The sequence below is a fragment of the Panulirus ornatus genome, chromosome 33 (genome assembly GCF_036320965.1).
Source record: "Panulirus ornatus isolate Po-2019 chromosome 33, ASM3632096v1, whole genome shotgun sequence".
Taxonomy (NCBI): Eukaryota; Metazoa; Arthropoda; class Malacostraca; order Decapoda; family Palinuridae; genus Panulirus; species Panulirus ornatus.
In genome coordinates this window covers 14,657,453-14,664,350 of record NC_092256.1, presented here as the reverse complement: position 1 = coordinate 14,664,350, position 6,898 = coordinate 14,657,453, and the positions used below count along the sequence as shown (strand labels likewise).

Below are 6,898 nucleotides of genomic sequence, written 5' to 3'. Positions count from 1 at the left end.
ATTTTCGACTCTCTCTCTCTCTCACTTAATCATATACCCACAAGAACCCTTGTACATGGCTCCGGAAGGCTGCGTTGCAATCGGTTGCAGGAATATATATGTTGTTCCCGGACTCTGGCTTGGAGGTGATCAAGAGTTTCAACGACGCTGTATCAACGTCAGCGGACGGGGAGGAGCGTCGTCGTCGAAGACGTTCCGTTCTTAAGAGAGGATTCCACCTTACCCTGCATCTACGAGGAACGCAGCCTCACGAGCTTCAACATCCCCCATGGGTCCTGGGAATCGATAATGATACATATAATTTTCTCCTTTTTGCTTCTGTGCTCCCTCACTTTCTCTAACTACATTCGGTACCGTAATGATTCTCATTAACGAATCAGGCTAATGACAAACCCCGCACCTACGATTACCTGCACCGAATGAATCCACTTGACACTAATTACCACCCAGACATCATAGCTCTCAGCAGAACTGGATTAAATCACCTTAATTGGGCCAGAATCAGAGTCATTATAATTCTGTGTGACGAAGCGATAAACCAGACTGGGACAAGCATTTGCTGTCAACATTATCTAGTTAAGAGATAACGAAAACTAGAGAGAGCTAAATACATCAACATAGAACACAATGATATCAGGATAGTAGAATAACCTTAATCCATTTTCTAAAAAGGTAGTACTTAAGGAAAAAGTTTTCCTTGAAAGTTGTCGAGACTTAATCACATCCCTTTCGATACAATTCACAGTTTCCAATTCGTCTGACTTGGAGAGTTAAGAAACTGTACATTGAAAACACAATGAGCCCTTTGTCTTCAAGACGAAAACAATGATTGTACAATCTAAGGTGAATTCGCCCCAGTTATCAGTTACTAAGTAGTTTCACCCCCTAGGGAAAACACACACAAGGTAAAACAAGACTGTGTTGTGTCTTGCTGCTTGCATTCTATGAATGGCGTTTGTATTCAAGTAGTTGAGGGCATATATTTGCCATACTGCCACTGTTCTTCAATCATGCTCGCGTCCAGATATAGATTTCCAAGGTCAGAACACAATCTATGAATCTGTCTAACTCTTCTCAAGCCTCATACGAATATTCATTTGGCTGTCGTGCAAATCAGCTTACATCGTGGAGACCGAGTATCGCCTGGAGCCTGTCAATATCCATCGGGTTCAGATAATCCACAAGTGTCTAGAATAATTCAGAGCCGATCTGGACCGACAGCAATCACGAGTATGCAAGACTCACGAGTGAGTCATATATCGAGACTCCTTAATGTCCGTCCGTTCTCTTGAACGGCGTGAACAATACAGTTCATGACAGAACAAGGATAGAAGGTAATAACCTTAAGCAAAGAGGGTACGATCCTTTGGTATAATGGCACATACCTTTTGACCTGATCCATGAGGGTTAGATCAAAGGCCAGGTTCATAATATCATGGTCGCATCTTCATACTCAAGGGTGGCATATTTTTTGTGTTCAAGGGTTGTGTATCTTCCGTGCCCAGGGACTGTACCCTCGTGCTCTAGTGTCGGACCTTCGTGCCAAAGTGTCGTGCCTTCATGCTCAATGCGTTAAACACTTTTGATTATAATGGACGTCTATCCAATGTAATTACAGGATGGTCTAGTAACAGGTAATCAAACGTTCCGTCTTTGTAATGTATACTGTTATATTGGCGGAAATATAATCTTATACCCATAATGCTGTACGATCATAAGTTATACTTCAAAACATTCCTTAAAGTGTATAGGTTATTTCATGAGACTCACTGCATTAGGAGTGAAAAGTACTCATAATATCATGGGGCATACTGGCTTTATACTGCTTAATATCTATAATTCTACACGGGATAACTGTATAATAATACTGGATACTTCTGATCTTATGGTAAATATCTCCGTAATGACGTTGAATACTTACATTACAGATATACCATATTGTATGAAACACAATCGAAATATATCACAGCCCACAAGGAAATACCAGTGTAATACTGTTGAATATCTATGATACTGGAGAGAGAGAGAGAGAGAGAGAGAGAGAGAGAGAGAGAGAGAGAGAGAGAGAGAGAATGTAAAACTCTGAAAAATTCCACATATTCCATAGCGTCAGGGTTCGATCAGCACAACAAACGAGAGACGTGAAAACAGAACGGCCATTATCCTTAAGTGTTATGAAATAACAACATGCAAGCTAAAGAATGAACCGCTGCTCGAAACCAAGAGACTCTACCATCTGATCCTTTCATTATCAGATTTAAGACGATTAAATCCTTTGTCATCTAATACTTTCATTTGTCAGATTTAAGACGATTAAATCCTTTATGGTATATCATCGTGCATCATATAGTGACGAGATCAGAACTATGAGGTGCTAATCTATAAAGGGTTATTAGTTTATCAAGTTGGTGTCTTCAGCAGACATGGGAATCGGCAGAGTATAAGGATATCTATAAACTCAAAAAAACAAATGCATAATGCTTGGATAGTAATGATAATCGAGTGATTCATCTATGTACGGTCCCTCTCCCTCAGATATCAAGAATTAAGCTGTTTATTCTTAATGTACCAGAAAGAAAATGGGGGAGGGTTAAACCTAAGGGTGTGCATAAGGTTAAGCGAGAGAGATCTGAAAGGTTTAGGTATACATTTCTTTTTTCCTTTTCCTTTGACGACCCCGTTGGTAGAATCAGTGTAATTACACTGGTAGCTTCGATCGTCCGTGTCGTGTGTGGGTTGTAATGGCACTGATGGGGGCAAGTTTGTTACGGTATATAATTTTAATGATGCGAGTCTTTTGTGCTGTTATCTATGCCCGAGTGTCATTCCGACTATCTCTTCTATAATATATATATATATATATATATATATATATATATATATATATATATATATATATAACCTTCAATGTCAAATCAAATTAATAATGGAGCAGCATCGCCATGCAATAACACTCTCTTTAAACAATACACTATCATATATGTTAACAAGAGCTTTTGTTTTGAATCAGAAACAAAAGCAAGGTTTCACGTGTTGGTAATGAATTAAAAAAAGGCTTCGTTATCTTTGATTATCTCATGCAAAACAGCCAAAAACTTGTCTATATGGAAATGCAGTGATGGACTCTGCCCACGTTGTGAGCACTGGGCGGCATATATCAGCTGCATATGTAAAAAAAAAAAAAAAAAAATAAAATGGCCTTCGTTGTCCGTATTCCTTAACTCGGGTTAAAAGCATCATTCTATACACAGCACAGCACACGGGATCAATCATGCCAATGAATGGCTATATAATGGCGTCTTAAGCCATTATATTGCCAAATAAGCGTTATGGGAACTTGATCCACCCGACAGAACCCAAGACTCAAAGCCTGGCTTAATTTGCTTTCTTGGTGTCCACCTACTGCTCACTGGTGCGTTCAGGTGAATCCAGGCCATCAGTATGAGGGACGGAGAGGGTGAGCATCCCATCCCTTTACGCGACTGTGGTTGTGGTGGTTCTGTTTGGAGATCCACACCTCGATCCGCCTCCTGTTGATGGTAAACCGAAAGGTCAACCTCAGAGCGATACTCAAAAGGTCAGGCTTTGACCCATATTTGCATATGGGATTTCGTGAAGGTCAGTGATCTGAATGCCTCGAAGTTGAAGGTCAATTCATGAGGTCAAGGTTACGACAAATCTAAGCTGACATGGTGAGGATTTCATACTGGTGAACACCCTGAGATCATACTTTGATCGAACTATGCTGACGATGCTCGAATGTCATGCTAAACGACTTATGCTGGCAGTACTGACGGATAAAACTTTCAACAACGTATGCTGACAAGCTTTGTAAAAAGAAAAAGTCCCAAGGAACAATATATGACGACCATACTTATAGATTATACTCGGACATAGCTATAGTGACAAGTGCTCAAATACCGTACAAAACGACGTATGATGATAGAGATAGGACTTTCACTACTGATATACCAAGGACCAGATTGAAGACAACATACAGATGTGTTCCTGATGAAAAATAGAATCAGTAAGAGTAACGTGCGTGTGAGGCAGGTCGGTGGCGTGACATGTCGTACAGCATTAATTTTGAATATCAAGATATCAATTTAGAAGGTCTGTTAAGAAAAGAAAATGAACGAGAATATCAGTAGAGGACTGAATGAGCATGAATGAGAACTGCTTGAAACTAATTTGATATGATTGTGACGAAGACACTTTTATCGTATTTGCAAAAATAGCTTCAGAAGAGTAACAATAATTGTTATTTACCTCGAAATATGTAATTGCTTCCAGCCTCTTCGCGTTTTTCATATTGTTTGTCTGGGTTGTTGCAGAGTCGTCTCCGAGATGTGAAACTCGACTTGAAGAGACGAGCGATAAGATTCTCCTCTTGGCCTCTGGTATGGCTCAATAGAGGGAGACACAATGGCTCTTAAAATCCTTGTCATCAGCCTGAGAGTTTAACACTCATTTCTTCGTGTGTCTGCATTACCTGTTTTCCTTATTATCATGTTTTAGACTCTTGTCTATCTATCCACTTCCCTTTTTTTTTTTATGGCCTTCATCTATATATTTTCTTTTTAGGCCTTCATCTATATATTTTCTTTTTTTGGCCTTCATCCATATATTTTTCTCATCTGCCGAGTTCTCTCATTCGTTAAAAATTCCATTCTCTTCTCCTCGATATTCCTCCGCCTCCTGGCCCTCCTCAAACATGTCCTCTCCTCATTTTGTTCCTCCGCCTCTCTCCCACCCACCTGGGTAGTCTCTGGCGGTGCTACATACAACACATCACCATAACCTTTGTCCTTAACCTCAAGCGCACAGAATTCCTGTCGTACTCCATGGTTATTTAATGCATCGATTCACATCCAAATGCTCGCCTCCTGTCTTAATGTTGCATCGAAATGCAGTCTTCCGTAGCCAGCAATACTAGAAACTGTTAAAACACCCTGCATTTGAATATCAGTATTGGCATATTCCTCGATACTATGAGGCAAAAGGTCGTTTCTTCTTTAATTATAAGTCTATACCGTACGCTAAAGCTCCAGCTTGAGAAGGAAGGTGAAAACAGCTTTTTCTCAAGTCATTCAAAAGGCGTCAAAGTTTTATCTCCTACCAAGGCCAGTGTTGAGGGGGGGGGGGGGGATGAGCATTTGATATCACACACAAGGAATCGATCCGAGATAATCAAATTCTAAGATAACAATCCCTCCAGTGGAAGAGGTCATGGTCAAAGACATTGTAATTAGCATTTTATGCCGAATAGCACATACGTATACAGTAGTTAGTTCACAGACACAGGTCTGAAGCAACTTTTCGCATCAGCCATCAAGAAATGAAAAATACTTTTTTCCCTGAAATATGTGGAAAAGATAACATTTCAACAAGAGACGATGAGTGCCTAATCTCCACTCAATGCCATAATGAAATAATAGGGGGAAAAATATCACGGTAAAATAAACAGAACAGCTTCACTAAAACTATGATATTTGCATAAAGATTAATCAGACGCCATTTCAGGGATGCAGAAATCAACAAACTTTAATTTGTTAACAGTCGAAAAACACAGACTTTACCGCTTGGAGCCGGATATGAACGTGTGAGATTTGAAACCTTTGGAACCCTAGACTACGTATGTACGACTGCACATTATTCATAACTCAGGAGCGTAAAGACTGTACACTTGCTAAATTTAGATATAATGCTAAGTAAGTGAACAGCCATGTAAGCAAGATTGAATCAGTAAAGGGAACTAAATATTGCGATGACAATGATGACTGGTAAAGATGAGAAAACTTAGGTTTTGGATGTGATCTGTGGATATATAACAGCATCTTTGCGTTGTAAGTGCTAAAGCTAAAAGAGCTTAACTTACAGCTTTGTGACAGCTGAAACTTTAAGAGGTACCCAACAGACATGTACTGTAAGCCAAAATTTTTTGGACAGGTAATCTACCACGTCTCAGTGGTTGTGATTGAAGCAGACACAAGTTACTCTTCAAGAGTATAACTTGACAAGCATCGAAGTACCTATTGCAAGGCATCAACATAGGAGAAGCCAGCTAATAGCGATGGTCTTGGCAGCTAGAGAGAGGTAGTTAGGCGACTAAAACTCTGGGGATGGTAGCTTGACAAGTCCTGAAGTATATTGGCAGTTACAGCTGGAGAAGCCAAGCTAACCAGTGCTGTGTCGACAGCTATAACCAGAAACGTTGGCAAGTCTCCATGTGTTGCGAGGCAACCGGTGAAAACCGATTTTTTTTTTCGCCACAAACACTTCCGAGCCGTCACTTCCAGACCACAAGCTGCTGCTGCTATGTCCAGAAAAGTCTCCCTATTTTCCCGTGACTGGAAGCATTGCCTGAAACCAAACAATGAACTTAGGACCGAACGCCGAGCGCGCGCGCGAAGGTTTACGAGTTTTACGAACATTGCGAAGATCACATATTCCAGTTTATGGCAAATCAAATTGAACTCCGCTATGACCGAGAAAGAGAGAGAGTTCCTTATTTCTCTGGTAACCAGCGTTAAGGGTGCTGGATTCTATGCTATTTCACGTCCTATTTGTCCACCTATAGAAGTAAAGAAACGGTACATGTATACGAGGTGTTTAAAGAGACGGGGACAACACGAGTGTAAAACACACTTTCCGTAACACACAAACAGTAATCACACACCCACAAAATCACACACACACACACTCCACGCACTTCACCCTATCATTAAAGGTAATTCATTCAAACACACTCGTTCATCACTACCTACATTCTCATACTACTGTCTTTTCTCCAACTATATCTCACGTACCTTCTCCCTAAATGTTAGATGTGTTAACGCCATCAGAGTCATTAAGCACCATTATAATGCAAAGGACTTATGGACGAAATGTATGCATT

At 40.3% G+C, this 6,898-nt stretch overlaps 1 long non-coding RNA gene across 1 annotated transcript in view; it reads right to left on the bottom strand.

Moving 5' to 3' along the window:
- Nucleotides 1-1,658: 1,658 nt before the first annotated feature.
- The window catches only part of LOC139759683 (uncharacterized), a 78,940-nt gene continuing 73,700 nt past the window's right edge, over nt 1,659-6,898 (bottom strand). The window contains exon 3 of the long non-coding RNA XR_011715128.1: nt 1,659-3,530. This is a non-coding gene — a long non-coding RNA (uncharacterized lncRNA). The remainder of the gene's footprint in view (nt 3,531-6,898) is intronic.